The following is a 22,418-nucleotide window of genomic DNA, read 5'->3' as shown; positions in this document are numbered from 1 at the left end:
ATGATAATCCTTCTCATATAGTTGCAAAGATTAAACCTTCCAAAAGTGGCCTGAATGTAAAGCAATGCAGTGTGGTCTCACAGATTCTACAGACCGCTTCAGTCACTTCCTTGTTGCTCATAGCTTTATTAAAAAACAGAATGGTGAAATGAATGTCAGAACCTTGTTGGTAGCAGTGAAATTGTTAGAAATACTTTCCATTTAATGCTGCTGTTGCTGCTTAGGAAAGCTGTAAGTAGCATCAAATAGTGACAGGACCAGAGGCATTCACAGAGTGTGACCCATAAAAAAAGGAGGCCGGGGAAGAGTAAAATAGCAGACAACTTTTCTTTCTTCCTCCCATGCCCTGGCAGTGACCGAAAGGCTCTAGATAGAGGGAAGAGACAGAAATCTAATTTCCCTTTCTACCATGCAGGAAGATTCACATTTATCAGATCTGTACTAGCCAGGCCTCCAAGCAGTGTCCAGGTCAGCATTCTGTAAAACTAGTTCCCCTGCCCAGCAGCTGGGGAATGCAACTCCGTGCTCTATTTCTGCATCTACTAGCTACTACGTTTAGTTCCCCCATGAGGGTAGTCCTCTGAATTTTTGCAAGCCACGTTCTAGAAACACAAAACTACAGTGTAATTTCAAGCACTCTGAAACAAAAGATATACAATAGAGTAATTTAATGGAAGTGTTAATGGATTTTTGTTTTAATACATTATGGACTTGGACTTTTGGCCATCTGATTTTGTGTCATGCCAGAATGACTTGTGACAGTATATTTACTGTGATATTTAACTATAATACAGTAGGACATGCAGTTCATTTTTAAACACATTTTACTGATTAAAAAAATAAATCTATTAAATTAGAGGATCTCTGGCTTTGGAATAGCCGCCTTTTACTGGTACAGTAGAACTTGCCTGTCTAAACTTCAGGCTATAGAGTAAGGCCTATCTGTTCTCTCAGGTTTTGCCTGAAACGGGTGATTATGAAGTATGCATAGACTATATTTGGTGGGTGAGAGAGCTATATTTCCTCTAGACTGTCATCCTTATATTGGATAATATTTCATGTAGTAGCGTCATAGGTGATATTGCTTCTTGGAAATTATGTATTGTTACTTTATTTTGTACCTTTACTACATTTAGCTCTAACATTCACCTGTCTCTTATGGATTTAGATTAGGCAGTCAAATACCCATTGAGCCTCCTTTTGCTTAGCTTTGCAGAACTCACAAGAGCCATCGTATGATTGGTGACGCTATTTTGTTGCCCTCCTCTCAGGGATACCAGCATTTGACATGAAATATAGAAGGCTCAAAGAAGCTACAGGCTCTTAAAGCAGGAGGATAATCTATTGAGTCTGAAAGAATGATATGCTAAATTTTCAATCTCCGTGGAATTTTCTAGGAGGTTGAACTCTTATGAATTTGTGGAAGAAAATTTTCCATTCTCTCTGTTAGCTGCTTTTCAACTCTATTCCAAACCTGTAGACACCTATGACTGGGAATGTTATGAAATTCTCTTATGCTTCTGCTATAGAAGAGCCTGGAAGTGAAGGCTTGACTTTACTATCCCCCTAATTAAGCAAAGTAGGATTTTGCCCTGGAATTAATGTGCCTGAGCCTAGAAGCAACAAAATCCAGAATTCTCAAAAAGTTAAATTGTGTCTATGCTGTGGGACAGATGAAGGAAGGAATTACTAGTCCTGTTCGTGCAACTAATGATTTCAACTAATGCAGTAATGGAAACATTAAAAAAAATTAGAACAATTCAGTTCCTAGTGGGCTGGTATCCACGTCATAAAGATGTCATTACAGCTTGTTTTAATTATCTGTCTCAGAAGAGGAACCAAGGATAATGTTTTCATTATTTTTAACTCTGTAAAGCATTTTGGGAACACACTTTGAATGAAAGAAGTTGAACCAAATGGATTTGTATTGTAGGCATTGAACTGGCATAGAGTTTGAATCTATGTCACTGCTCAACCCCCTGCTCTGCCCCAGGCCCTGCCCCCACTCCACCCCTTCCACCAGGGCCCCTGCCCCTTCTCCCGAGCCTGCCATGCCCTCGCTCCTCCCCCTCCCCGACAGAGCCTCCTGCGCATGCAAAACAGTTGATTACAGCAGGCGGGAGACGCTGACTGGCGGGGCTGACGGTGGGTGGGCGGCGCTGGGGGCTGGAGGGCGGGAGCTGATGAGGGGGCTGCTGATGTATTACTGTGGCTCTTTGGCAATGTACATTGGTAAATTTTGGCTCCTGCGCATGTAAAACAGCTGATGGGGGGGCTGCTGATGTATTACTGTGTCTCTTTGGTAAATTTTGGCCACCCCTGCTTTAGAATGTGTTTAACTACTTATGCTAAACAATCTGTTCCATCTTACATTTAGCTGTGATGCTCGGAGTACCTTTCCCATACCTGAAGAAGAGCCCTGTGTGGCTCGAAAGCTTGTCTCTCTAGCCAACAGAAGTTGGTCCAATAAAACATTACCTTATCCACCTCCTCTCTCTAATACCAGGGAGGGAGAGGCGTTATTTAAGTTGACCACCCATGTGGTCACAAGAACCTATTGATACAAACTGGTCATCAACAAGTTTAGGTTTTAAATTAGATGAAAGTTTCTAACCCTCAGAGGAGTGAAGTTCTGGAACAGCCTTCAAAGGAGAGCAGAAGGGGCAAAAAACCTAATTGGCTTCAAGACTGAGCTTAATAAGTATCAGGGGGTAGCCGTGTTAGTCTGTATCTACAAAAACAACAAGGAGTCTGGTGGCACCTTAAAGACTAACAGATTTATTTGGGCATAAGCTTTCGGGGGTAAAAACCTCACATCTTCAGATGCATAGAGTGAAAGTTACAGATGCAGGCATTATATACTGACACATGGAGAGCAGGGAGTTACTTCGCAAGTAAATAAGTTCATGGAGGGGATTGTATGATGAGACTGCCTACAATGACATGTTGCCGATCTCCAGCTGCTAGTAGCAAATAACTCCCAGTGTCTGGTGATGGGACACTAGATGGGGAGGCTCTGAGTTACTACGGAGAACGTCTGTCTGGTGAGTCTTGCCCACATGCTCAGGGTCTAACTGATCACTGTATTTGGAGCTGGGAAGGAATTTTCCCTGGCTCAGATTGACAGAGACCCTGGCTGTGGTTTCTCTGTAACTTGAAGTCTTTGAGGACTTCCCTAACCTCTGGCTGAGTTGCTGGTCTATTACAGTAGTGGGTGGGCGAGGTTCTGTGGCCTGAAATGTTCAGGAGTCAGACTAGATCAGGGGTGGGCAAACTTTTTGGCCTGAGGGCCACATCTGGGTGTAGAAATTGTATGGCGGGCCATGAATTCTCACAAAATTGGGGGTTGGGGTGCAGGCTCTGGCTGGGGGATGAGGGCTCTGGGGTGTGGCCAGAAATGAGGAGTACAGGGTGCAGGAGTGGGCTCCAGGCTGGGGTTGGGATGCAGGGTGGGGCTGAGGATGAGGGGTTGGGGTTGCAGGAGGGTGCTCCAGGCTGGGACCGAGGGATTTGGAGGGCGGGAGGGGTATTGGGCTGGAGAAGGGGGTTGGGGTATGGGAGGGGGGTCGAGTGCAGGCTCTGGGGTTCACTTACCTCAAGCAGCTCCCAGAAGCAGTGGCATGTCCCCTCTCCGGCTCCTGCGCAGCCAGGTGGCTCTGCGCGCTGCCCTGTCCACATGTGCCACCTCTGCAGTTTCTATTGGCTGTGGTTCCCAGCCAATGGGAGCTGCGGGGGTGGCACTTGGGGCAGGGGCAGCATGCGGAGCCCCCTGGCCGCCCCTATGTGTAGGAGCGGGAAGAGGGACATGACACTGCTTCTGGGAGTCGCGTGGAGTGAGGCAAGCCCTCAACCCCACTCCCCGGTTGGAGCAGGGCAAGCCCCGGCACCTGCTCCCCGGCAGGAGCTTGAGGGCCGGATTAAAACATCTGGAGGGCCAGATGTGGCCCCCCGGGCCGTAGTTTGCTCACCCCTGGACTAGATGATCATGGTAGTCCCTTCTGACCTTAAAGTCTGATTCTAATTGTTATGTCATCTGAATTATACTACGTTGATCTTCATACAATGACATTTCCTAGAAAGAATGTGCATAACTCTTCTCTGGATAATGATTTGTGTGCAGCAATCAAAAGTATCGGTGTTCAATTTGTAGCAGCAAGGAAATATTTGTTAGAAATTTACAAGCTCTATAGTAGTTCAGCTCTTTAGGATGATTTTTATATTTGGTCAAATAAATAATTGATTTGGAGCTATAGAAACAGAAGTTCAATAAAATGGAGGGACTGGCAAATGGACAGTATTGAACAAAAGGTGGCAAATACTGACCTAATGCACTGATAATTACTACTTTTCTTATGAGGAAAGTGTTACCTCTTTATAATTCAAGGACTAAATTTAGTCTTGGTGTGACAGGCTATTGACATACATGTTATTGTACTTGTTTATGCCACAGTTTAATTTGGCCCCTGATTTTTTTTTATACCATTTGGTGCCTACGTCTGGATATGGTAGTTGTGGTTTAGTGGTGTTCTGGAGGAAAGTCACTTGTAGTGTTCCATACAATTTTAATAAACCTCTTAATTTTATGAATAATTGAGTTAGTGGGTATGGGTTAATTCCTTGATTTTTTTTTTTCTTTCACAAACTGTTAAGCTTGTTTGATTTCCAAAAGCCACACATCACATTTCTACAGTCCATCTGTTGGTTCTCTAATAAAGGCCTTTGTAGTAGTTGCCTCAAAACTAATTTGTCTAGTTTGTGATTTCTGCCTCTTACTCAGTTCCTTTCAAAATGGATTCGTTCATCTGAAGTCGTGGATGTCAAGGCTTTAGTGTCATCGTTTTGTGGCAATGATTCTTTCCCCTGCTGACTCTATTCCCCCACCATAACCCCCTCCAATGGTGGCAGGGTGGAGGTCTAAAAATTTGGTGGAGAGTTTTCATTTTGGATTTTTAACCATCCCCACCAATAAATAGAACGCTGATGAGGTATTGTTGATAAATGGTTGATATCTACAGAAAAGCTTTTTGAAAGATAACTAAAATCTGTTTAATTATCAACATTTTCCTTCTCCCTTGTGCATTCAAACTGTCTTGTTCCAGCGCTGTTTAAAGTATAATTGTTAGACTGCTGGCATAGTGTGTTTGCTGCTCTAATAAGAGCATTAAAGTACTTAGTTTGAAGACAATGATGTTTCAAGGATTATGAGTGTTGCAGATATTATGTAAATAGATGTGAGGGGAAAAATATAAAAGAAATTTTGGAAAATCCTTTTGTGATAACCCCTCTCTTCCTCCTCATGTGACACTATGCTATTTAATACTGCTTCTCTAATAAAAAATTATTAGGGGTATGGAATGGCTGCCATGTGAGGAGAGATTAATATGACTGGGACTTTTCGGCTTGGAAAAGAGACGACTAAGGGGCGTTATGATAGAGGTCTATAAAATCATGACTGGTGTGGAGAAAGTATATAAGGAAGTTTCAGCGTAGCAGCCGTGTTAGTCTGTATCCGCAAAAAGAAGAACAGGAGTACTTGTGGCACCTTAGAGACTAACAGATTTATTAGAGCATAAGCTTTCGTGGACTACAGCCCACTTCTTCGGATGTATATATAAGGAAGTGTTATTTACTCCTTCTCATGACATAAGAACTAGGGGTCACCAAATGAAATTAATAGGCAGCAGGTTTAAAACAAACGAAAGAAAGTATTTCTTCACACAATGCACAGTCAACCTATGGAACGCCTTGCCAGAGGATGTTGTGAAGGCCAAGACTATAATAGGGTTCAAAAAAGATCTAGATAAATTCAAGGAGTACAGTATAGGTCCATCAATGGCTATTAGCCAGGATGGGCAGGGATGGTGTCCCTAGCCTCTGTTTTCCAGTCAGGGAAAGGGCGACAGGGGATGGATCACTTTATGATTACCTGTTCATTCCCTCTGGGGCACCTGGCATTGGCCACTGTCAGAAGACAGGATACTGGGCCAGATGGACCTTTGGTCTGACCCAGTATGACCGTTCTTATGTTATGGCACCCCTGGAAAGCACATTTGTTCATGAACACAGGCAGAAATGCTTAGAATTATACTCCAAGGATTTTTCCTTAGGACGAGTGGACTGTGAAATGGATGAGGACGTGAAATCCCACATTTATAATCCCCGAGGAGGCCATTTCGGTCAGCAATATACATTTGACTGCATCTTGCCATTAGTGCATGACTTCCAGCTCTCATGCTTTACAGGCATTCTGTCTGTCTATATATTGATGCTTCATTTCACTTGATACACAAAGGGACACTGATTTTTCTGAAGCATTTAATGTTATCTCAGACTTGCTTGGGAAAATTGCTCATAGAGTGGGCAGTACAAATAGAGTATCAGAGAATAGACATACATTATCTCTGGAGTCCAAATTTTGAGTAAGGATTATAAGACACAAGGGCTCCATGGCCATATTAGACGGAAGATTTGTTCTCCGTCATTAGGTCTTGGGTGTATGCCCTAGGATTGCTCTTAGAGTAGGCAGTGCCTTTTTCAAATGTGTCTGTATAGCAGTGAGCACAGCATGGCCCTGATCCTGATTGGGGTTTCTGGAAACTACTGTAACTTAAATAATAAATAACCATCGTGCAGGTGGATTGGAAGATAGCAATGAAAATTATTGACAAAACATTTGTCAGTGAAGCTGGGCCTGCAGCAAGAGGGCTAGCAATTGTGATGTTCAGTAAATGGGCATTCTTTCATCTATGTGGTCATCTTCAGCTAATCTCTCATGCTGCCCATCAGAAAGTAGACCCCAAGATATTCCTTTGCATTGTTTAATCTTTTCCCCCTAAATGGAAGTAAGAATCTGTTGCCTGGATCCTACTTCACTTCAGGTAGCAGCTTGGCAAGGGGGTCTTTGTTTGTGAAGGTTATCCAACTACGAACTAATGGAAACTCTCAGTTGACTGCCAGAGTGCAAGTGCAACTTAATTTATGCCTTCAATCAAGTATTTTTCCATATTATTTTCCTTCCATGAAATCTAAAAGGCTGTTGCTGTGAGAGACTAGACTGCTTGTTCCCTGTTCCTTAAAACTTGCTGTCTGCCATGTTTTTTAAAACTAGCTAGCCTTCAAGATGTCCTCTAATGACCATGATTAACCTCCTGTATGAAGGTCAGTGAATTGTAACCTCTGTTAATTAATTTTCCTTTCTAGTACAATGAAAAGATGTTCTCCACCCTTATTTTGTCTTAGTGCCAAAGGTTGTTTTTTTTTTTTTTGACATTTAAAATGGTCAGCTGTCTTGAACCTTCTCCTTCCCCTCTTGTCACTTTACCTCTGCTTGGGATATTTTCAATGTTGCCTACTCTAAGAAATCATGAGCTTGCCTCTTTGAAAATCACAGAGAGATTGGGTCAGACTTTTGATTTTTGAAATTTGTGGAAAAGCCTCCTGAGGCTTTACTACGCAGTGTGGAGTCATTAGTTAACATGGAGAATGTGTCAAGTATCAGAGGGGTAGCCGTGTTAGTCTGAATCTGTAAAAAGCAACAGAGGGTCCTGTGGCACCTTTGAGACTAACAGAAGTACTGGGAGCATAAGCTTTCGTGGGTCAGAACCTCACTTCTTCAGATGCAAGACTTGCATCTGAAGAAGTGAGGTTCTGACCCACGAAAGCTTATGGAGAATGTGCTATCTGTTAACATGGTTGAGTTCTGTATGTTTCTTTCTTGGATCTGATTTTCTGTATTTAATAATCCGAGTAAATTGTAAGGAATTATCATCCTGTTTTGGAAGCCTAAAAGTCTAACTAGTTGCAAAAGTGCAATTTAATCCATGCTGCATTTAACATAGATGGCAAACATTTAGTAATCCAGATGGGGTGACTCGGAGTGCATAGTTTCATATTTCTTTTGTAATAAGAGCTATATTTTAAGTGTCATTAGAACCAAATAATAGTACTTAGCACATACAGGACAGGGCTTTGCATAAGAACATAATATAAGAATGGTCATGCTGGGTCAGACCAATGGTTCATCTAGTCCAGAATCCAATCTTTTGATAGTGACCTGTGCTAAATGCTTCAAAGGGAATGAACAAAGCAGGGAAATTACCGAATGATCCATCTTGTGTCATTCAGTCTCAGCTTTTGGCATCTTGCATAAATCCTCACACCTCTGTGAGGAACATGGTAGTAGCCCCATTTTTCAGATAGGGAAATAGAATCAGAGGTTGACTTGTCTAAGGCCACGCAATGAGTCAATGGCAGAGCCACTGAAAATCTGGACTTTCCAGTCCTGTCCTCTGTTCACCAGACCACACTACTTTAGTATAATATGATATGAAGGTCTGACATGGCTTAATATTTTCAATCAGGGAAGTGGTTGCTCCTTTGTTTATGAATTTCTTCAACATAGGAGGCATGGCAACACAAGCTGCTTATTAATTTATCAACCATTTAATATTCCTCCTGTCTGTGATAAGCTCGTGCTCAGAACACAGATGTAGTAAGTTGCCTCCATATGGTACTGTCTAATGAGTCAATTAGCTGACATGGAAAAAATCCTTGTGGTTAATTCTTTCTCTTGGTGGTGAGCCATCCTACAAGTGGTAGAGCAGTCTTTCACTGATACTTGATTATGGTATATATTCCAATTAGAGCAGAAAAGCAGTATTTAAGGATATATGTATTGTGGAAGTATTTCATAATTAGTGTAAGTATAGCTACATTCATTTTTTACAGAATAGGCTTGAATAAATTCATTGAACATTGTTTTGGGCTCATTAATTCTAACTACAGCCACATTTTGTTTATTTTTTGCTGCTGAGTCAAACTATTTCTCATCAAGGAACTGAGTGAAAAGGGATGGTTTATGACAGTCACTTATCTTTACATTCTCTTCACTGATCTAGTAGCTTGCTCTATTGCATCATTTGACATTGACATCCAAGTACTTGCAATACAGTACTCTTCACCCAGAAGACTAATTTATTTTCCTAGTTCTGAAGAATTTGATATTGTACCATACTTATCTGTGCCAATATTACTTTGAAAGAGCAAAGTCCTACTGTTTCCTTTTAAAAATGCTGAGCATACATTGATTATGCTAACAGGACAATATTTAATTACTACTTTTCTCTGGGGCTCTGTATTCAACTGATAGTATGATGCATTGCCCAGGAAGAACAAGATGTATTTCAGTAAGTGTGTTTTTTCCTTGTTAAAATGGAGGGTTTTTTTTTAATGCCTCCTTCATTTGTATTGTACAGTATTTTTTGCCATTTTTGTAAACAGTCTTCCCCCTTTAATACTATTTTTAAAATCTATTAATTGATTTTTGTCAAAAGGCTATAAATACCAAAAGGTGTATTAAAATACAAAGGCTAGGTCAAGAAAAACAATTACCATTTACTCCTGGGGGAATTCTGGGCTATTGCTCTGACGCAGAATCAGGGCCGGCCCACAACATTTTGGCACCTGAGGCGGGGAGCTCAAATGACGCCCTCATGCCCCCTCACTTGGGCCAAAACTTGGAAAGGTCTCAATTCTGTCTTCTTCCTGTTCTACTCCTCTCATGGTACTGCTCTGCTACCTACCCCAATAAAGGAGAACTAACAACCTAAAATGCCTTATTCAAAAATTTTAAGTAACACTTAACTTTCAAATGCCTGAACAGCAAATGTAACTTTTCTTGTCTGCATAGTAAACACTGGCATTTTTATCTGTTTAAATAATCATAGTGGTGCTTTTCGTGCCTTCTTGGTTGCAAAGATTTGAACTGCTTCCTGAAGGTCCACAGTCTGGGCCAGCTCATGCTCTACTGAGATGGTTGCAAGGCCGACCAGCCTCTCCTGTGTCATTGTGGAGTGTAGATGTGTTTTTATTAACTTCAGCTAGGAGAAGCTGTGTTCTCCACTGGCAACTGTTACAGGAAGTGTTAGAAGTATGGGCACAGCAATAAAAGCGTTTGGAAAGAGGATGGTCATGTTGTTTGTGCACATATATTCCAGAACAGCCTTTGGAGTTGATCCTGCTGAACTGTATCTTGAAAGGGCTTTCAGTTCATCGCCTAAATCACTCGCATCAATATCGCGCATGTCATCATGCGTCAACATTGTCTCTAGTGCCCTGCATTGCTGGTGTAGGTTTTCTTCAGGTATAGTGAGGAGTTTTGGAATATCATACAACATCCCAAAAATACTGCTGTGTTCCTTGAGCTGCATGAAACGTTCTTCAACTGACTGTATTGAACACTCTAGCACCTGGTTAAAGAATTCAACTTTGAATTATTGTTTGGGGTCTCTTATGGAATTATCTCGTGCCTCGTAATCAAAATGTCGTCGTCTTCAGTGACTCTTGTATTCTTGAAAGGGTGGGAAAATAGCTTCAGTGTGAAGTTCCTCTGCCAACTTGTGTGCACTCTTCAGAACATTTTGAAATCCCTCATCTGACTGGAAAGACTGTAGGTATGACTTTGCTTTGTTCAGTTGTTCCATTGCTCCAGATATATCAAGGTCAACACCTTGGAGTCTCTTGCCTACAACATTTATTTCAAACAGTATGTCATGCCACAACACTAAGCCTCACAGAAATTTGAAGTTATGTACATTTCTGGTGATTCCATTTCCCTCTGCTACTGTTCTCCCATGAACAGTTCCTGTCATAGCATTATCCTCCATAATGGCAACTATGGGATCATCTATCTTCCCAATTTGGTGTTTGATAGGCTTTATCGCCTCCACTCAACGTTCCCATCATGTGGCACTCAGTGGTTTCAGTGTCAGGGAGGATGTTCCCAGATGTTGCTTCAAAATTTGCCATCAATGAGTTGATGCAGAGAAAAATACATAGATGCTTTGAATTACATTAAAAAATTCAGCAGCCTCACTAGAAGCTGATGCTGCATCACTGACCACCGAGTTCAATGAATGAGAACTGCATGGGACAAAAAAAAGCTTGAGGGTTTAACTCTCGAATCCATGTCTGCACTTCTCTGTTCTTTCCTCTCATGTTGACACCATTATCGTATCCCTGACCTCTCATGTCAGGTATTGCAATTCCCATATCTTCCAGCTTTGTAAGAAGCACATTTGTCATACCAGCTCCTGTAGTATCATCAATGTCAATAAATTCTAGAAAATACTCTAACAGTCACCATTGCAGGGACATTTTCACTAGGTTCTGTTGTTGTTACAAAACACACCATTAAAGTCATTTGTTCCGTATGGCTGATGTCAGGTGTGCAGTCCAGAATAACAAGAGTAATATCTTGCTGAATTCAGATCTGCCACAATCTTCCATTTGACTTTTGTTGCCAGTAACTGTATGATCTCTTTTTGAATTTTTTCCCCAGGTGGTGGTGTGTGTACATTTCTTGGGTGGTGACTCTTCTTAGATGCTCCTGGAGCACAGCATCAATCTCAGCTATCAGCTACACAAATTTAAGAAAGTTTCCATTGTTTGGCACATGCAGCTGGTTCCTTCCCAGCAGTTACTTCCCTCTCCCTCAGCTCCTCCATTAACCCTGACTCCCCGAAGCCTTTGCACTGCTTCTGAGGGGTGCTGGAAATACATTTCTATATTGTAGTTTAAATGAATTATTACTAGGGCTCCGTGTTTGTCACGGAGGTCGCGGAAGTAATGGATTCTGCATCTTTCCTCGACCTCCAGGATTCCTGCAGCGCCCATTGTTGCTGACCTCAGGGCCGCTCAAGCAGCTGGCTCTGGCATCAGCTGCTCAGGTGGCCCCGGGGATAGCCACACTGGCTGCTGCTGGAGCGGCTCTACAGCCAGTCGCTGGGATGGCCCCGGGCCAGCTGCCCAGGGACTGCCTAAGCAGCAGCCAGTGCGGCTGGCCTGGGGACGGCCGGAGCAGCCGCTGCTCGGCTACCCTTGCTTCTCTCCTCCGCCCCCCCCCAGCAGCACCCCCTCTCCCTCGGGGCATCCTCCCCCCAGCAGCACTCCCCTGGGACACCCCCTGACAGCAGCGGCACCCCAAGATTTGGTCACGGGTATTTTTAGTAAAAGTCATGGACAGGTCACGGGCCATTAATTTTTGTTTATTGCCTCTGACCTGCCCATGACTTTTACTAAAAATACCCTTGACTAAATTGTAGCCTTAATTACTCAAAGTTCTGTATTAATATGCCTACGAAGGAATCTATTTTTCAGAAAATATTTTCTGAATCTTTTTTGTTGTCTGTATTGTTAGACATACTTGCTGACAGGTTTTTTGAAATATATTATCAAAATAATTGAAACAAGTGTGATTATTATGTTTTTTTGACAAAATATGCCGAATTTTGCAGAATTTTAAAATATTATGTGCAGCGTTTTTAATTTTTTGATGCAGAGTTCCCCCAGGCATATACCATTGTACTATGAAATCTGAGGTAAATGGAAAAGAGATTAATGCCATTGGAAGCATATTTAAGAATATGCCATATAAAAGAAAAGGATATGCATCCTTCTAAGGGTTACAGTAAATACATACATATTGTAAACACAGAATCCCTAGAGAGTAGTGGGCATCAGCAGTTTCTGAAAGAGATTAGAATAGTAGGACATGAGTTCCTCTTATCTAATAACTTAGACTTTTTACACCATTGTTTGTAAATGTGAGGGTTTTCATCAACATTTTTAAAGTGAGAAAGATTGGCAAACTGCCTGTTACAGCAAATCGCTCATTGCATTGTTCACTACTATGGCTTCCCACAGGACCAGCTAATAGTTTCTTCACTGTAATCTGTACATTTTCTTATACCCAATAAAACAGAAGGTGACCTCTCATAGGACTTTTGAACTGGCTATCAGAAGCCTTACAGTTACAGATGCTTAGATTAGTGTTCCACTTTTTTTATTAGCTCAGGCTCTCCAAAGCAGTGCTCTTTTTGGATTTGTTCTTACAGAGCAATCATTTTAAATTACTTGGGTGACAAGTCCTGGCCAAACCAATCCTCTGCTAGTATGTAAAACTACGTAGGCATTGGCAACAGTGCAGTCTTGCTGTAAGGAGCAGGATGCTGGGAACAAAGGTTTCTATATTCTTGTGGTCTATAGAGCTGTATTCTGTGTGGGGCTTAATCCATCTTTACATGGAGGCCATGAGTTCAAATATGAGGATCTGAAGGCTTAACACCCCTGCATTTGCATCCCTCATTAGATAAGGCAGCGCATCTGCAGTCGAGGCTGCTGCAGCCCTGAGGCTCTAGTACTGTAGTAGTAGATAAGCTGCCCAGCTGGGTTCTACAAACTTGGAGGAGTGTTCCTTACCATTATCCCCATGGAACATCCCATTATACTGGCAGTTTACTCTAATCCTAACTCTCCTAGAAATTAGAAGCTAATTTTCTTGAAAATTTTTGTCCAAGTTGGTAGGTAAACTATTTCATTTTGATATTTGTAGAAGATATTGTGTCATTGCATAGAAGCATAGGTTGTAGGTAAGGCATATCCTATCTAGTCCCTGTTGAAATCTTTTTTTTGCATTCTGATGTTTTCTGTCACTGTTTTCTCCAGGTTAGCACAGTTGTAGCATGTGCTAATTCTCACGTGTCATTATTTCTTATATTCCATCACACGAGTGGTTTTGGATCACGTGTGACCTGTCATGCTGCACCACAGTGAAGAACTGGAATATTAATTAGTGCTATAACCAGATAAAAAAATCTTGTAAAAAATTATTGTAACAAGGCTTCTTATACCTCTTGCTCTTAATTCAAACAGTAATTTTAATTTTCTTTCCTAAATCTCTAGAAAAATATAATTGATCTTTGGTATGTTATTAGTCAAAATAAGTCTCCATCAAACATGACTCCTCAGATTTCTTTCATGTTTCATGTACATACTATTGGTGTTTAAAGAAATCAGTAGCTCACGCAGGAGTTATTCAGTAGTCCTCAATCATGTTGCAGTCTTTCAGTTTATACCTTCAGAGAACTCAACTGTGATGATATCATTTAGAACAAAATTGCTTGTGTATTTCTTTTTTGTTTTCAAAGGTTAATGTCAGAGGTTTTAAATTTAGTTTTGACAAGACATTTTTTTATTCATTGTAGACTTTCTAAACTAAGCACTAAAAAGTTAATAAACTTATTTTTAGATTCTGATTACTACAGATTCTAGGAACATGTAGGGTTTGTTTTTTGCCAACACAGATATAGTAAAATCTGAGCTGTTCTGAACATACCGTGAAGTTTAGGGTTTTTAGCTTCACAGTATGAAGAAAACCTGTTCATATTTCCTGCATGTTAGAAAAATGAACTGCACTGAGATTTTTTACTATTTGTATTTACAGTAGCACATAGAGGCCTCGGTGAATATGGGTAGTCTATTGTGCCAGTTGCTGTACAGATACAGAATAAAAAACTATTAAATGCAAAAACATAGAACCCCAGAAAGGGGCTTGGGGCTTCGTTCCCTGCTTAATGCAACCCACTTTTGTTAGTTGCCTGTAGTTTGTATTAAAGATGGAGGGTCAGTGTTAACTTGAGTATTGCAGATATTGACAGTTTGTGTCACAACTTCATTTATTTAAACATAGTTTTTAAATGCGTTTTCTCAGACACTGTATTCTTTTAGGACTCCAGGTTACCATAGAAACTGTTAGTTAAAATTCCTTGAGAGTATCCTAATAGACATTCATATGAAAGCTCACTTCTTATTTCAAGGCCCTCAATGTTAAATATAGTATGTGTCAATTTTTGAATGGTCAAAAAACACTGGGCTACAGAATTACGTTATTTCTTTGTTTGAAGAGAGACAGGAGGCCCTCTCTGTACTTTGCTCAGACAGGATTTCTTCTTTCCAAAGACGAATTGGAGAGTGTAAAATCCTCCATACTGGTACACGCAGAAGGCCCAACAGCACTGGAGTTGTGTAATATGCTCCAGGAGGAGCATAAAGAGGAACGAGAACTGCTAGATAAACTAATAAAACTTCAAAGATCTATGTCTGGCATAGACATTGGATACTATGTTCTTAGTCTAATTTATAGACAGACATGGAGAATCTAAAGGATATTATGACAGAAACAAAGTGCAGCTTATCTGAATTTATTAATATAATTCACAGAGGCAGCATCATTTTCAGAAACCCAGAAAACAGCTGTTTAGACTCTGGTTTACTTTCTGCGTGTCTGTCCCCCACACCCAAATATGCTAAATTTCTTGTTAAGGCTATATGCCTGGGCTCTCACTCAGAATCGTCACCATCATATGGACTTGGTTATTAAGAAAAACAAAAGGAAACTTGCCTGATTTTTTTCTGTCAACAGCTCCTTTCCCTTAAAGACAAGACAACTTGTCTAAATCAATTAAAATCAATGGAACCATAACAAGTTACTGTAGCTGAGCATCTGGCCACGAGTTTCAAATACTTAATGACCCCCATCAAGTTCAAAGGCAGCTATTATCTCCACTATTGAGCCCAACTTGATCCTAAATATGTTTGCTGTAGCTGCTAACCCTTTTTCTGGTTTTCTGTTTGATATTTATTACAAGTACTGCTGCAAGTGATTATCTTTTCTAGACTGAAAAATTGTATAGAAGTGTAAACATTTATAATGAAAGAATATTACTTGCAGTAATAAAATCTGACACCCAGGACATGTTCTTTTCATTCATTAATATCAGCTATTCAAGATATATACAACAATATTGTACTGATGCTAAGCTATGGCTCAAAACACACAGTTGAACACTACAGTCAGCTGGTTAGAATATATTGCAGTGTTGTTTAAAATTCAACTTGCCCAGTGGTTTGTTTTCATCATTTTTGTTGAGGTTATGAATCATTGGAGCTGATACCGATTTCTGAACTGAGTGGGAACTCTGAGAGTTTAAATGTGTAGCTTTTATTTATTACATGTTTATTCAGTAGATTATTTCTCTTTGAAAATAAAGGTGAATGCTATCAGAATTAATACATTCACAGATACTGTAGTTTCCACCTGAAACTGAGAATGAGAATACTTGTCTAAAACATTTAATTGCCAGCAATCAGACTGTACATCTTTCAAAAACAAAAGCAGCATCAGATACACCCCCCCACACCCCAAATCAGTGCCCAAGGACATAGTCTTTTTAAGAGCTACAGATTAAACTATTGTATTTGCAGACTCTGTAATCACATTAATGGCTTTAAGGGTTGGTTTCTATTAGGGTGGTACAAAAAGGATGCAGGTTCTCCACCAAAGATTATCTGGATAATCAGTAGGGTGGTTATATTCAGTTCAGCTTTTTCAGAAAATGTCATTAGTCACATTCCACTTAAATTTCCTGCTCTTTTAATAGATTAGTATATTCATAGGCCCAAGCATTTTTCCTTGCTTTCCATGTTTTGAGAAGACATACTTCACATGTTTTTCAACATTCAGAATGACTTGATTTGTTGAATGTAAATTATTTACTTACTTTTTTCCTTTAGGGAATTGGATAGGTGTCCTGACTACATAGGTCAGTCTACATGCAGTGCTCAAAAATAAACAATTGATTGCCAGAAGTGGTTTAAGTGGTATTACCTTGGCATTTTACCTAAAAGCTCATGGTTAGTATTTTATTTTTTTTGCTGTTGGTGCCTAGAAAACATGGTGCCATAAAATAGAGACCCAAAATGTCACATAACACATATCACCTTGGTTATTTTGCCATTATGTTTGATTCCATCCTCCCCGCATCCTTTATCCAGATTTTGTCTGAGATTGTAAGTTCTTTCTGGCACGGACCTGTTGTCTTACATGCTTTTGGGTACTATATAAATAAGTCTGGTTTACTGTTGCAAGAGTCTATGCCCGAGCATATACCTAGTGACTGCCCTGTCTGTACATTGCTCAGACAGGATTTTTTCTTTCCAAAGAGGAATTGGAGAGGGTAAAATCCTCCATACTGGTACATTTAGAAGGCCCAACAGCACTGGAGATGTGTAATATCATCCAGGAGGAGCATAAAGAGGAATGAGAACTGCTAGATTAAAATAATTAAAACTTTAAACTTTTTTTTATCCCATCGATAATGTCACTTGGGGAAAAGTACACTTTATGTAAAAGATATCAGCTGCCATGGAGAACTATTATTAGATTATAGACCTATGTAATAAAGCATATGAATTTGAAAAGTTAACCTACACACTGACATAATTATTTGTGGTGTAACTGATATTCAGGTTAAAACAACCATGTTCTCAACTGTGCAAAGAACAGTGGATATTTGCAGGACTAGTGCAAAATTGTTTCACAGCTTCCTCACACTTATATTTTGGAAAGAACTGAAGTGCATCTAATTAAAAATCATATAAGAGTATAAAGAACAGAATGCATAGATAAACAAATAGCAGAGACCATATTTAATTTGTTTATCAGAAATGTGGAATTAATTACAGCATGACATAAAGGTACCCAATACAAGGATTCTGGTGTCATGTGTTTAGTAAAAGCAACCATTTTGCAAACATGTGTTGCGCTAAGCAGAGTGAATTTTTTTATATATGTTTTATTTAAAAAAAAAAAAAAATAGGAAAGACTTTGGCGAACCGGCAGCCAGAGGGCAAAGCTTTTATGTTGCAGAAGCAGAGTTCTTTGTTGGATCTCCTTAATAAATTTGTGAAGCGAGGTTTAACAAACAGATTGGTTTGTGCTATTGGAAATAAATGAACAAAAAGCAATCAAAATTGATAATGGAGCTGAATGCTGTGTGATCACAGGAAGCATAAACAAAATGATTAACTGTCCAACGTTAAAAAAGCTTTTGTTTCATGTAGTGGGCACAAAATGAGCCCTGTAGGAAAGCCACAGTGGCATGTTTGACTGAGATATCACTCGTTTTGAAATAGTACAACAGAAAGTCCTATGTAGCCTTGGGTTGACAAACCGTTTGCAAACATCGATGATCAACTTGCCTACTAAACAGAATACGAAAGACCTTCTTAAAGAACTTGATCAGGCTTTTTATGGTCTCGGGTAGATTAGGCTATAATACATTTCATTGATACATTCCAGTGTGTTGCCAAAACACATGCACCAAGTAAAGTCCCACTGTCAATGAGATTAAAGTTGAATTTGACCTGATGGTATATTTAGAAGTTAGAGGAAATTCAGACACCAACTGACTGAGTTTACAGGATGGCCACTGTAATAAAAACAAACAAGTAAAGGATTTGTGTACATCCAAAAGATTTGGCTAAGGCTATTAAATGCTACTCTACGAAAACAACAGTTGAGGAGATCATGTATTGATTTTAAAATGCAAATAATTTTCAGTTTTGGATGCAAACCAATGATTTTGGCAAGTCTTACATGGGATGGAAAATTCAAAAGCCTACACCTGGTAGATATGTTTGATTTTTTCATTCAGGATTCCATCTGAGTCAAGTATCCAACATGATGTCCTGAATCTTTGAGGATCTGAATGTGAGGAAAGTAATTGTTAATTTGGGGCAAAAATGGAACCGCAAAATGAGAATGCTAGGGTTACCATACGTCCTCTTTTTCCCGGACATGTCCGGCTTTTCAGCAATCAAACCCCCGTCCGGGGGGAATTGCTGAAAAGCCACACATGTCCGGGAAAATGGCCGGCACTTCCTCTCCCCCTGTGGCTCTGCTCCACTCCTCCTCTCTCAGATTTACAGAGCCAAGCTGCCCGAGCAAGCGCTACTGGCTTCAGGCAGCACCCCCCCCCGCCTCCGGACCCCGAGCCCCCAGCCAGGCACTTCTCCTACCCGGCTCCAGCTGAGCTGCTCCCACGGTGCAAGGTCCGGAGGCAGGGGGGGGGCTGCCTGAAGCTGGTAACGCTGGCTCCTGCAGCTCTGCTCTGTAAGTCTGAGGGGGCGGAGCCGAGCAGCTCGGCTGGAGCTGGGGAAGGGACGTGTCCAGCCAGCTCTGGGTCCTGAGGTAGGGGAGGGCTGCCAGAAGCCAGCAGCTCGGCTCTTACAGTCTGAGCTGGGAGGAGCAGCTCAGCTGGAGTCCAGGTAGGAGAAGTGCCTGAAGCCGGTAGCACTAGGGCAGCTTGGCTCTTAAACAGAGCCGAAGAGTCAGGGAGCAGCAGCAGTCGCCAGAGCCTGCTCTAAGGTAAGCCAGGGATGCCAGCAAAGCTGGGAGTACCATGCGCCGCTGATTGCACAGGTGGGGGGCAGCGCTGGGGGAGCTGCTCCGGGGAGTCGCCAAAAAGCACTGACTGGTGGGGGAGGAGGGGAGGGCAGTGTGAAAAAGGCAGGAGTGTGCAGAGGGATCAGAGCTCTGGCTGCGATGGGCATCGGGCTGCCTTGCCTGCAAGTGGATCAGAGCTCCTGGGGCTGGGGTGTGCTGTATGGCACTCAGCTCCCCATTTGTGATGAGACACAGCAGTGTGGTGGATCACTGCGAAATACCTGCCCAATCAGAGCTGTGGGGGCAGGACTTGCAGGGGCTGGCTCCGACAGCTCCCATTGGAGCTTTTCCCAGCCAATGGGAGCCACTGAGCTTGCCTTGTGGCGGGCCCAGCACGTGGAGACCCTGGCTGTCCCTGGTCCTAGGAGCAAACACAATGCCAAAACGAAAGTGTAAATTCACTGCAGAACTAAAGACAAAGTTCCCATGTTTTCGAAGTGGTAGAGGTGAATGGGAAGCTGAGTGCATGGTATGTAGACCTGGTACTTACATCTCTGTGAAAAATAAAGGTGCTAATGATTTACAAACTCATGTGGACTCAGACAAGCACAAAAAAGCAGTTCAAGGAGAGAGCTCATCAACAAAATTGACAGATTATTTTGTAAAACCAGGCAGCGAATCAGAGGATGCTGTTACTGCAGCAGAGGATGCGTTTGCATTTCACACTGTTAAGCATCATAATAGCTTTAAGTCAATGGATTGCACATCTGTCTTGTTGAAGAAGACATTCCCTGATTCTGAAGTGGCACGGAAATTTTCAAGTGCTAGAACCAAGACAGAAGCAATTGTTATCTCCGTGCTTGCACCACATTCTGTTGATGTTGTTCTGAAAACATTTGAAGAAAATGACATAGCTTACTGTGGAGTTGCTACAGATGGAAGCAATCACGGTTCAGTGAAAATATTTCCAGTAATTATTCAGTATTTCAACTGGAAGAATGGCGGTTTGCAGTCAAGTTTGATTGAGGTCCAGAACACACCTAATGAGACTGCCGACACAATTGCTCATTACGTAAAAGAAACGCTTGAAAAAAATGGTTTGTTCGAGAAGTGTATTGCATTTACAGGTGACAACTGCAATACAATGTTTGGAGGACTCCGGCGTGATGAAGATGGAAAGAACGTGTTTGCAAACTTAAAGAAGTTGTTGCAGAAGAGAACATTAATTGGTGTGGGTTGCCCAGCACACATTTTGAACAACTGTGTTCACCATGCAGCAGAAAGAATGAACATTGACATTGAGAACATTATTTTTAAAATTTACCAGTACTTTCATATCTACACTGTCCGAACTGAGCGACTGAAGGAGTACTGTGAGTTTGTTGATGTTGAATACAGAAAGCTGCTTTCTCATAGCAAGACACGATGGCTGTCATTATTTCCGGGCATTACAAGGCTGATACAGATGTTTCCAGCCTTGAAGTCATTCTTTCTGTCACAGGACAAACCACCCATAGTGCTTAAGACATTTTTTGAGTATGAATTAAGTGAGATTTACCTCTGGCACATGCATTCACTCATGAGTGTATTCCAAACTTACATCCAAGAAATCGAAAGGGAAAGGAATTCTGTTGTGGAAGTGCTGAACAGTTTGAACTCGGTTCAGACTATCCTTCTTGAACGCAAGACTCACAACTTTATGTCCCTGAAAGTTAAGGGACTACTGGCACAAAAGCGCATGGAAGGAATTGATGAAGAGTGTGACAAATTCTGTGCTGAAGTGAATAATATGTACAGCAGATGCTTAGAATATTTGGAGATGTGGCTTAGACCCCTTGAAGACTTCTCTTGTTTCAGGTGGATTACCCTGAGTGAGACACCGAATTGGAGTGATGTGGAACCTTGTATCAAGTACCTGACCGATAAGGGGATGCAAATTGATGACGTGAAGTGTTTTGATCAGTTCAGCAACCTGAAGAAGTTTACAGAAAGTTGCAACAGTGATGAAGAGTTCAGTAATTTGCTAGCACACCAGAAGTGGACCAAATATTTTGAGAAATCCAAAAACATTGAGTGTCATTCAGAACTGTTAAAGATTGCACAGTTTTTCTTTGCTATTCCTTCTCACAATGCAAATGTAGAGCGAATTTTTTCACTGATGCAAAGCCAGTGGACAAAGGAAAGGACCAACTTGAATGTTGAGTCGTTGAAAGGAATTCTACTTGTACAGTACAACTTCAGACAAACTTCTTGTAAAGACTTTCATGCCTTCTTAAAGAGCAATCAACCACTGCTGAGAAAAATGCGATCTGCAGAGAAGTATGCGTGGGCACATGAGGAGAAAGAAAACTGAAGAACTGGTGAAAGGAAAGGACTCACTACATATAAAGAATTACGTTTTAGAATTAAAGAATTAAATAGCTCAAAATGTCCGGGATTTTACCCGGCAGGGAGGAGAACTGGGTGCTCCAAGGCATCTGGGGAGCTGGGAAACAGAACAGTGTGAGCTGCGTGTCCTGACCGCTCCCAAAAACTGAGCGCTGGGGCAGATCCTCCACTGAGCAGCTTCATTAAAGTCATGGGAGTCTATACTAGTGGAGTGCCTGACTTTAGAATTGGTGCAGTTGTTTCGTGTGGCTGTGGGGGGAGGAGGGGGAATGTGGGGTGCTCAGGGGAAGGGGCGGAGACTTTGGGGAAGGGGTTGGAATGGGGGCAGGGAAGGGGCGGGGTTGGGCGGGGCCGGGGGCGGGGAAAGGGGTGGGGAGGGGGAGGGGCGGAGTTGGGGCGGGGCCGGGGCCCCGTGGAGTGTCCTCTTTTTTCAATGTTCAAATATGGTAACCCTAAGAATGCATACTATATTATAGTGTGCTAAAGAGCCTGACAATGAACAGGAACAAGTGTCAGATAGGGCTAAATGACATTTTGAGATTGACTCAGATCTCACACTCTTTGTTAATGAGATCTTTTGGGGGAGAGGGAGACTGATCTATTTTAGCAGCTGAATGGGAGGAACCAGGAAGAAATTGTTTTGAGGAGAGACCTTTGAAGTTCAAGAATAGTAGTTATTGACAGATATCCTTTAAGAGGCAGAATAATCCTCTCGTCCCTCTAAGGGATTCAGGTCTACTGACTTCCCTGCTAGACATCGTGCGTGTGAGTGAAAGATTAATTAGCTGTATTAGTTTTGTGAGGGTTATTTTGATATATACTATGGAGGTTTTTTTATTACATCCAACAGCCATCAGAGTCAGTAATTGCTAACCTCTCCCCTATGATGGGAATATAAGCTTTTATGACCCTGAATGGAGCCAGAAAATAAAGACCAATCACTTACTGGCATTCCTTATTTTCACAT

The 22,418-nt window shown here is 41.4% G+C and overlaps 1 protein-coding gene across 10 annotated transcripts in view; it reads left to right on the top strand.

Moving 5' to 3' along the window:
• The window catches only part of PRKCZ (protein kinase C zeta), a 168,304-nt gene that overhangs the window by 71,082 nt on the left and 74,804 nt on the right, over positions 1-22,418 (top strand). The window contains exon 1 of one of the 10 annotated variants that reach the window (XM_065575101.1): positions 16,411-16,530. The exons of the other annotated variants lie outside the window; for them this stretch is intronic. The gene's annotated coding sequence lies outside the window, so the exon portion shown is untranslated. Of the gene's footprint in view, positions 1-16,410; positions 16,531-22,418 lie in introns of those variants that run through there. 10 annotated transcript variants of the gene reach the window in all.

Source organism: Chrysemys picta, chromosome 21 (genome assembly GCF_011386835.1).
Source record: "Chrysemys picta bellii isolate R12L10 chromosome 21, ASM1138683v2, whole genome shotgun sequence".
NCBI lineage: Eukaryota > Metazoa > Chordata > Testudines > Emydidae > Chrysemys > Chrysemys picta.
The sequence above is the reverse complement of the archived record's forward strand: the minus strand, read 5'-3'. Positions and strand labels throughout refer to the sequence as shown.